This window comes from Papio anubis, chromosome 6 (assembly GCF_008728515.1).
Source record: "Papio anubis isolate 15944 chromosome 6, Panubis1.0, whole genome shotgun sequence".
Taxonomy (NCBI): Eukaryota; Metazoa; Chordata; class Mammalia; order Primates; family Cercopithecidae; genus Papio; species Papio anubis.
The window spans coordinates 543670-553217 of NC_044981.1; positions in this window are offsets into that span (position 1 = coordinate 543670).

Sequence of the window (9548 nt, forward strand, 5' to 3'; positions counted from 1 at the left end):
CGCATGATAGCATTTTAACTTAAATTGCTAGCTGGGAGTGGGTGGTTGATTTTTTGGGGGGAGTGGTTTGTTTGGTCTTGTCTTTTGGAATTCTCTGTTTGAAGGTCTTTATTCAGTGGGAACAAGGCCAATCTGCATTTTGTCAGTGATGTCAGCAGTCATAGAAAAGACATGGGAAAAGCACCATCTTCCCGATTTCACCCACTGATGGGTGGTGTGCCGTGTAGACTGCGTGTTAGGGCAGCCGCTGGCTTGCCCCTCTGTGCCTCCACTGTCCAGGCACAGCACCCCACCCGGAGCAGAAGCACCAGCTACAGCCGCACATCGGAGGGAGGCGCGGTGCCGGCCTCTGGCCTTTGCTGCAGGATCTGAGCTCATTGATGAAGGCTTCCCACTGCCCAGGAGCATCAGGGTTGCCTGGCATATGAAACGAGGTACAAAGCCTGTCATTACACCTCATTTCTTTTCATCTAACATGACACGAATTTTATCTGAGTTTTTCATTGCTCAGCGAGTACCTTGGTTTCACACAAACCCAATAAAATATTTTTCACTCCTTAACAGCAGGTTTCTCACCCTCCGTGTTTGGTAGGTTTCCCTTAAGACGTTACCTGAGCTGCGTTCTCCTCGCAGGCAGGCGCTATAATTTCTGAAGGTGATGGCATGCACTGGCGTGCAGGACGTCAGCTCCAAGTGCCCACCAGTTGTGTCCTGGCCACTCTCCAGTGGAGGTCTCTGGATATCTGTCCTGCCCCCTGCAGCTAGTTGCCTCCTGTGAGCTCCTCTTTGTACTCTCTGTGGTACTGAAGGACGAGGCGTACATGCAGGATTAAAGATAATTTTCATGACATACTTTAGCCAACAGTCTGAACCTTTGTTCTTCCTGACTGAGCCCTTGTAACAGAGATGAGAACATAGAATATAGCCAGTTAATTTGAGTATAAATTTACGTTTTCACACCTGGTAAAGAAAATAATAAAAATATTTAGCAGTGAGAAACTAAAAATGAAGAAACAAAGATATCCACAGCCCTTGAAAAATCAAGAGTTGACTATAGGACTGTTGGTTTAAAAAAAAAAAAAAAATTACATCAAAAATTTCAAACCTTATGTTCTGGATCCTGTCTGATACTGACCCTGATTGTTTCACCTCTTGAGAATTCCAGTTATCTCATTCGAAAAATAAGATGGTTGGATAGGAGAAACTCAAAAGTTCCTGTAAGCTCAAAAATCCCATCACTGCACTTTTCTTTTTCTTTCTTTCTTTTTTGTTTTTGTTTTTCTTTTTGTTTTTGTTTGTGAGAGAGTCTGGCTCTTGTCGCCCAGGCTGGAGTGCAATGGCGCGATCTCAGCTCACTGCAAGCTCCGCCTCCCGGGTTCAAACTATTCTCCCGCCTCAGCCTCCCGAGTAGCTGGGACTACAGGCGCCGCCACCACGCCCAGCTAGTTTTTTATATTTTTAGTATAGATGGGTTTCACCATGTTAGCCAGGAGGGTCTCGATCTCCTGACCTCGTGATCTGCCCACTTTGGCCTCCCAGAGTGCTGGGATTACAGGCGGGAGCCACCGCACCCAGCTGCACTTTTCAATAAACAACGATTCTACCGCAAGTCTTGGCTGAACCGTGTGGCCTTCTCTTCTGGCGACTCTGTCTAGCCATCTGTGTGAACAGGACATGTGGGTGGCGGTAGTGGCGCTTTTCCAAATGACTCTGTATGCCAGCAGTGGTCGTGGATCACACTTATTGTTCTGCTATTCAATTAAAGGGATTTTTTTTCTTCCAGATGCTTCATTCTTTAAATGTGTTAGCTATAGGGCAATCCATTTTAAACTGGGAACTTGGTTGCTTTCTCTGATCTTAAAGCAGATTGCTGGTACTTGTCTGTTTCTATCACTTTTTGCTCCTCTGTCCTTTCCACTTCCACACCTCTTGGCTCCAAGAACTGATAACGTTGCTTTTTAGTCTCTGGCTGGGTTATGGACATAGAAAGCCAAACCACAATAGGTTAGATGTGAAGCGTAGTGATAAAGAGGAAAACAATATGATGGTAAATATGTGGGTTGCATTTTCAATTTTGCATTTTTATTGCATTCCTATTTTTCCATTAAGTAATTCTCCCTGAGCTTGGTCACATTTTTTCTGACGCGGGATATGTGTGTTTGTTGATTTGCAGTATTGTTATGCTTTATGTATATGTTTGACAGGATGCATATTCATTCCACTAACATTCATTAGCACTCAAATGAATGCAGAGACGTGAATGATAGATTTAAGCCCACGTGTCTGCTTTCCTTCTGATAAACAATAGCTTTTCAGGACTGTCGACTAGTGAGGATTCTCAACAGAGCTTTATTTGAGAACAAATGGAGAATCTCTCTTCAATTACATAATTAGAATTAAATCCTAGAAAGGCACCTCAGTGGCTGGTAAACCTTTCTGCAGACTTCGTTTGGTGAAAGAAAATGCCAGTAACCGCTGCTTGTTCCTGCACATTGTTCTGTTTTGGATATGTTCAAATATAATTGTTTCTGCTGTTCAGTGGCCTCCTGTTTGCAAGCATGTATTTGTTAAAACACATTGAGAAGGAAATTTTCAGTTTTTAGGAAAACCAGTTTTGAACTAGAATTCATAGACCATGCTTTCCGTGGTGACAATGCTGGATTGCTTCACAGCACTGGTCCTCTCGCGCTGCCGAGTGGAACGATGACTAGGCACTGTGTGACGAGGCACGATGCTGATTAGTATCCAGAAAAAAAGTCCTCAACGCCATGTAGCTTTCTAAGCTCTTGCTTTACATAAATATGCTGGTAACTACTGACTCTTAAGTTTTGGCAGTGATTTTGCTAGTAAACATATTTTCAGGCCAGAAACTCTACAATGTAAAGTAAGAGATTGCCCCCACTCCCCAGCCAAGAAAAAAAAAAAAAAAAAAGGGAATGAAATGCGTGGCTGTATCAGCCCTTGCCCCTCAAATGGGTTTTGGCATACTTTAAGAGAAATAAAATATAAATTAATTCTCAAAGAATTTAGGATGCTCTTCCAGAAAGAGACGAGTCAGCTTCCCACATCAAACAGAGGAGAGTCTTTCTCATATTTGGTCCATCTTCTGTATTTACAGAATTTTTGCATTACTTTCTTTTCTTGGTTTACAACAATTCAATAATTCTTTTCTTTAAAGCTGTCTAAGAAATGTGTGTTTCACTGATCCTAGAGGCGGTGCAATTCTGGACAGCACTTACAACGAAGGTTTATGTTCACACAAATTGTCTAGCTACTAATTCAGAGAGGTCTTCTGTGTATGGACATTGGAGTAATTTATGTTCAACTGTTTTTCAAGTCAACAAATATTGACATTTGCCTGTTACACTCCAGGCATTGTTCTTTTTTCTTCACATTCTTTCTTGCTTTCTACAAGTTAGGCTAATCCACTATTAAAGTAGAGACACGATAACACGAATTATTATTGCAATATTAATTTTCGAAAAACAAAATAAGGAAAGCATATTTTGAATGGCGGGAGGTGTGGACAATCAGTGGAAAATCCAGGTTTGTCTTTTTATTTTTTGTGCCAGGTCTTGTTCGCTCAGTGTTTACAGTTGGGACCGATACAAGTCAGTTACCTGAGAAAATCTGTTGGAGAAAATAGCTACTGAAACTCTGAAGAATCTGTCTTTCCTGCTTATTTTTCAAGCTTACTCTAACATATTTAAATCAGCAAATTTCTAGTGAAACTGAAAAAAGGTCTGTCCTGTTGGTCAGGCTTACGTAAACACAGTTATATAAGCAGTACTTGAGGGCAGAAATTGTCCCAGGCACAAGCTATTGTCACAACTAAGCTTTTTACAAGGCAAGGATGAATAAACTCACGACTTTAGTTGTGCCCCATAGTCTGTTAATCTTTCCATCTTTTAATGCAAACTTATTCATACTGGAAAAATATATATTATAATTCACATTATATGTGTACATTCACATACACATTATTGAGACTTCTATTGGAAATACGTAGAAATACTATGTAGGCATTTGTAATCTTCAGGTGATAAGTATACAATTAAATACACATCATGATGACGATTTTCGTAAAATGATTATAGCTAATTATTCAAAAGTGCTTGAAATCTGTGTGTACCTCCTGATTAGGAATCTAATAACTACATATTAAAATTTAAAATTATTAGAAATGTTATGTTTCACAACGTTTAATGAACCTAAATAATTTGGAATACTAACCTTATAAAACATAATTATAAAATGCAGGTAGTTTTTAATGGAATCAAGGCTTTCTTGTTTATTCAATGAAATTTCATGTTTTCTTAGCTTACAAACTAATAGGAGTATCAATTTAATTTTTACAAACCTAAGCTCCTTTACATTTTAAAGTAGAAATTAGAGTATTTCCCATTGTAGAAGCTTTTTGTGATGTGAAAACAGCATTTAGTGAAGTACTTCCACGAAGTCTTAGCAATCTGCTTATTTCAATGTGAAATAACTGAATATAAAAACATTTAGCAGTTTTGATCAGTGAACTTACGCTGACATCCTTTTGGCATATCTATAATATATTATTAATACATTGCTAATAATATTTATAATTTAAAATAGTTTCCAATTGCTGAGGAGCACTTAGAGATGAAAGCCTTCTTTCATGTATAGAAATTATGGGAGTCCCAGATGTGAAAATTGCCGTGTATTTTTGGTTACGGACACACCCCGAGTTCTCCTCAGGCCGTGGTAAGCATACGGCACAGAGATCCTAATGGCCAGTCCAGGAGTGCCCGTGTCCGCAAGCACTGAGTGGATGATGGCCCCCAGAACATTCCACAAGGCTGAAGCGAGCACTTCGGTCTGCACATGAGGGTGGCGACAGACAGCAATTAGGAAACCGATGTCAATTACAAAATCCCTTTTGCATGAAAAATTCATCTTCAGTTTATAAGGGTTGATTATTCCTCCTGTGCCTTTTTATTTCCTGAAAGTCACACTTGAATATTAAGAAGAAAGAATTTTACAAAACCAAAAATGGCTGACAGCAGGCAAGTGAGAACTATTAGTTAACTGATCAAAAAAAAAAAAAAAGAGTGGAAGTGGACAGAGAGGAAAACTGGCAATAAACTGATTATAAGTTCCTCTGTCCCTTCTTCCTTTCTTCCTTCTAGCCCGCCGTTATATTATTTTTTAACAGAACAAATTTTCCTGGGAAAACTGGAAGTTTTTTATTCTGAAGCAGTAACAAGTAACTTCCGTGACTTTGCCATTTTAGCTTTCACTCTTGGTGAAGCTCAAGGCAGTGGCAGATGAAGGCAGGCCTCCTGCAACTACAAGTCACTTTTCCCTGCTCAGAGGGCCTCCCACCTCAGCTATGGGCAAGGCCCACCTGGCAGGTAGCCCAAGGGAGGGCTGTGGGTCACTGCCCACCACTGTCTTCTAGCACATCCATACTATACATGTGCACATGTACATATGCACACCCCACCCCCTGCATACACACCTACATTCACAGGCATGGATACGCACATGCACGTATGCAAGCTCACATGTGCACATGCACACAGCACCCCCCACAAACACACACCTACACTCAGGTACACACAGATACAGACATGCACACCCATGCCTGCACATACACATGCAAACACTCCTACATCCACATGCCCACGCTCACAGGCACATACGCACAGATGCGTACACATACCCACACACATGCACACATCCACGTCCACGTCCACACCCACACACACTATTAAGAAAAAATCAAAAACTTAAACTGAATTTGGAGGTAGCAGCTACCAATAAGAGTTGCAGTGAGCTAACTGGGGACAGGTCCCACCGGAAATCATAACGGTGGGTGTCAGGAACTAGGGGGAAGAGGCTGCAGGGGCTCCAGGCCCTTAGGATGTTTAGATTCCATTGGTCTTAGCCTTGTTTTAACCTACCTTGCATCACTCTGTCTCATCAATCATAATTTAAATATTTGTTTTCTCTACATCTCTTTGATTTTTTCTGTAAATTGAGGTCTTCGACAGAATTTTATGTAAAAAGAATGCTGACGGCGGCATTCGAATTTTTAAAAAAATTCTCTCTGATTAACACATTTCTCTTTTGTGGCTGAACCACTCATCATAGGAGGATTGTTCACTAGTCCTTTGCTTTCAACAGGCCTTAAGATCATCTGTGGATTGTGTAACTGGAGAATTGTGTTTGGGAGGGTTTGGGCTTCCTGGCCACGAGGCATCTTCTCTCCCATCTTGCAGTAAGTTGACCGTCTCTGCGCTGGTCGATCCACAGGCCTGGTGGTCTGAGAGGTACCTTGCTCTCTTATAGTACCTCTTTCTGCGTCTGTTGCTAGAAAGTGTTCAGAAGAACCAATGTATTTTCCCAAGAAAAAGAAATCAGAAACCTGGTGTATTGTGCCTGATGCTTTAGATAAACTAATCCAAATCAGGTGAGTTGTCTGTTGTTTACAGTTGAATGTCAAACAGAGAAAGCTGATACATAGATCCAATAACTCTGTTACCCACATTGTACATAGACTCCAACGTTCTGTCTAAGTCGTTAAGTTTCAAGGGAAAGCAAAGATGGGAGGGTAGTTCATACTTACGCTTTCCTGTTTTGTTTTGTTTTTTTGTGTGTGTACCATTCAGCAACCTTGTCCCTCCTTGGTGTGCTCTGCAGGTGGTGGCCCCACCCTCTGTCATATAAATCCTCCCGCCTAGACTTCGCATTTTTGTGAGGCATGGTTTTGAAATTTCAGAAATTAATTTCTTTTGGGCAATGCCTAGATTCAGCTGTGAATGAGTCTGTGCACAGATTGTGAAACGTGCTCTGGCCTCGTTCGTCTCTGTTGAAAGGAAATGGCAGCCCCTTGCCATACCAGGAAAGGGTAAGTCACAAAAAGTGATTTTGCTCTTGTTTATTCTGTGATGTACATTCCTTTGAAAACATTTTAGTTTTTCAACCCCAGAAGGAAAACCATCAGCCTTGCTAAAATTTATTGTTAAGCCTAGCAAAGTGGAAATGATAGTGGAAAATATTAAAGAGGTATAATTTTTACTTTTTGAGGCTTTGTACAAATAGTAAAACATGCCTTTCCCCGTATCTGTTCAGACTTATCTACAAAAGCCCAAGCAGCCAAAGGGACTGTAACAACCCAGGTGTCATTTATTTTCTTAAGATGTAATTTAATGTAACAGGACAGAAACATCCAGAGATTCACGACCGGGAAAAAAATAATATGGCCACGAATAGTGTGATTTGCATTTAACTTTTCATTTTAGAAAGGCTAAATGAAAAGAAAAAATGCTAAATATATTTTAATCTACCAAGGGAATGAATGCTTTCTAGCTTGTTTTCTAAACTGCTCACAAGAGTGGAATTGCTGCAGGAACCCCCCTCTGTACTGGATTAAATATTCTGCAGGGCCATCCAAGGTTAAGTCTCTTCTTTATTTAAACTGCAACACATTTCCTATTTTTCATCCTCGGTTCTATTACTGTGTGTATATTTTTAATAAACAAACTTATTTTCCTTTATCTTTTTCTTATTTAGTTTAATATATTTTTAAACAAGTGAGCTTCAGAGAATCATTGTGAATCTCAATTGCATATGTAAAAATACTTTCGTCTATGAAGAGCTATAAAAACATAAAGTATTGCCATTATATGTGCAGCATATCTTATAATTCTGCATTTCAAATGCATGAGCAGTATCATGTGAAAAACCCTAATTATCTTATTTAGCTCACACGGGTACATTCAAAATAAGTGCTTCAGCTTGGCAATATTGACAAAGTCCAAGCAGATTTTTTCCCCTCTTTGACACCTTTAATTTTTGGGCAAAATATGCATGGAAAAAATTCTATTTATGCATTACAGTAAGGCCTTAATAAGTTATTTCAGCCAAGAAGTCAGATACCTTTACATGTTTTGTTAAATGTAAAGATAGAATTTGATTGTTTGACAATTTAGTGCTATCACCAATTTATAAAAAGTAACTAAAAATAGCAAGTTTATACCATTAATTTTTTGATTAATATGTACAGATGAAGTTTCTTTTCTTTCTTAAATCGGTTGCCCACATGTGTTTTTCCAGGTTTTACTTTCAGCTCACAGACACGGCCACCTTTTGCTCCACAGAAAGTTCTTATCATTTTCCATTTCGAGGTAAATTGATGTACAATTACCAAGCTCATCAATTACGCCAATAACAGAAATGCGTATCAACCAAGAGAAAGTAGCTCTGGAGATTAAGAAAATGACCTAGGTTCAGTCTCATTTTAAAGATAGAAAAATGGAAATGTCTTAGTCTTTCATGGACACACTTTCAGGGTATTGAATTAAAGTAATCGTCTTTGATAATTAAGTCTACTAAACGTGTACATATTTTCAACCATTCTAAATCTTTTAAAAAATATATATCGTGCAAAATGCATCGGATGTTAACAATTTATTCTCTCTGTATTAGTTTAGAAATTAAAGATGCGTACGTCCAAGATGAAATCAAAAGTCAGTTTTAAGGTGTAAATTATCTAAGCCAGGTATATAAATTTAATTTTTGCCAAAGTTGTGTTTTTACATGTATCCACTGAACTAGAGCCTCCTGTGAATGTCAGGCAATATGAAATTTATAGTGATGGTAGATTATTAGAGCGACATGGTGTAGCACCTTGAGAAAATAAAATATTTCACCGTCGATCTTCATATTCCTAACAAAAAATGCTGGTACAACATGCACATTTTGAAATTAGCGTGAAACCCCAGTGCTACAGTGATGAAGCAAGCTCCTTTTTAATTTTAGTTTTTTTATATTAACCCGACCAAAATTTAGAGCCAGTCCATTTTATGATGATTTTAGACACTCGGTGTCAATTGTTCAATGGTACCAACTAACTTTTCATATCACCTCTTATTTATCGTTTGCTTTTCACAGCAACTGAGCACATCACTGTGCTTTCTCCTTTTCCCTGAAGAAGTAAACTTGCCTTTTTAGCTTCCTGAAAAAAGCAGGCGACTCTGGTGGCTTATATTTAGTTACAATTCATAAAGGCAGGACTGCGAGTCAGACCCGGGACTTTTTTCTTTTCTGTTGTGTGTTTGCGTGCTGATGGGGACTGGCTTTTCTTCTTACTGTTGTAGTTTGAAATGGAAACGCTGCACTGCTGAGAAAATACCATGAAAATATAACCCACTGCATTCCAGGAAAATAAATAAGCAAGGCCACCCAAATTTTCAATTAGTGCTCCGGCAGAATGCAGGAAATGGCAAGAGATCCGTCCAAGGCACCCTAGGCCGGGTCGTGGGTAGAGAGCAGGGACGAAGGCTGGGAGGGGACACAGGCGCAGTGTGAAGATGGCCCGTCTCCAAGGAAAACTGCGTGCTAATAGGCTGGGCTGGCTTCCTGGATCAGCCCGGCCGGGCTGTCCGTTCTGACTGAGGGTGCAGCTGTGCTTCGTTCGGGGCAGGGTGCTGCCTGGTGAAGTGACACTCGAGAGTTCCAGGGGCACTTCCCATCTTATACGATAAGCTTAACCAGCGTTCTCCCTAACCCCC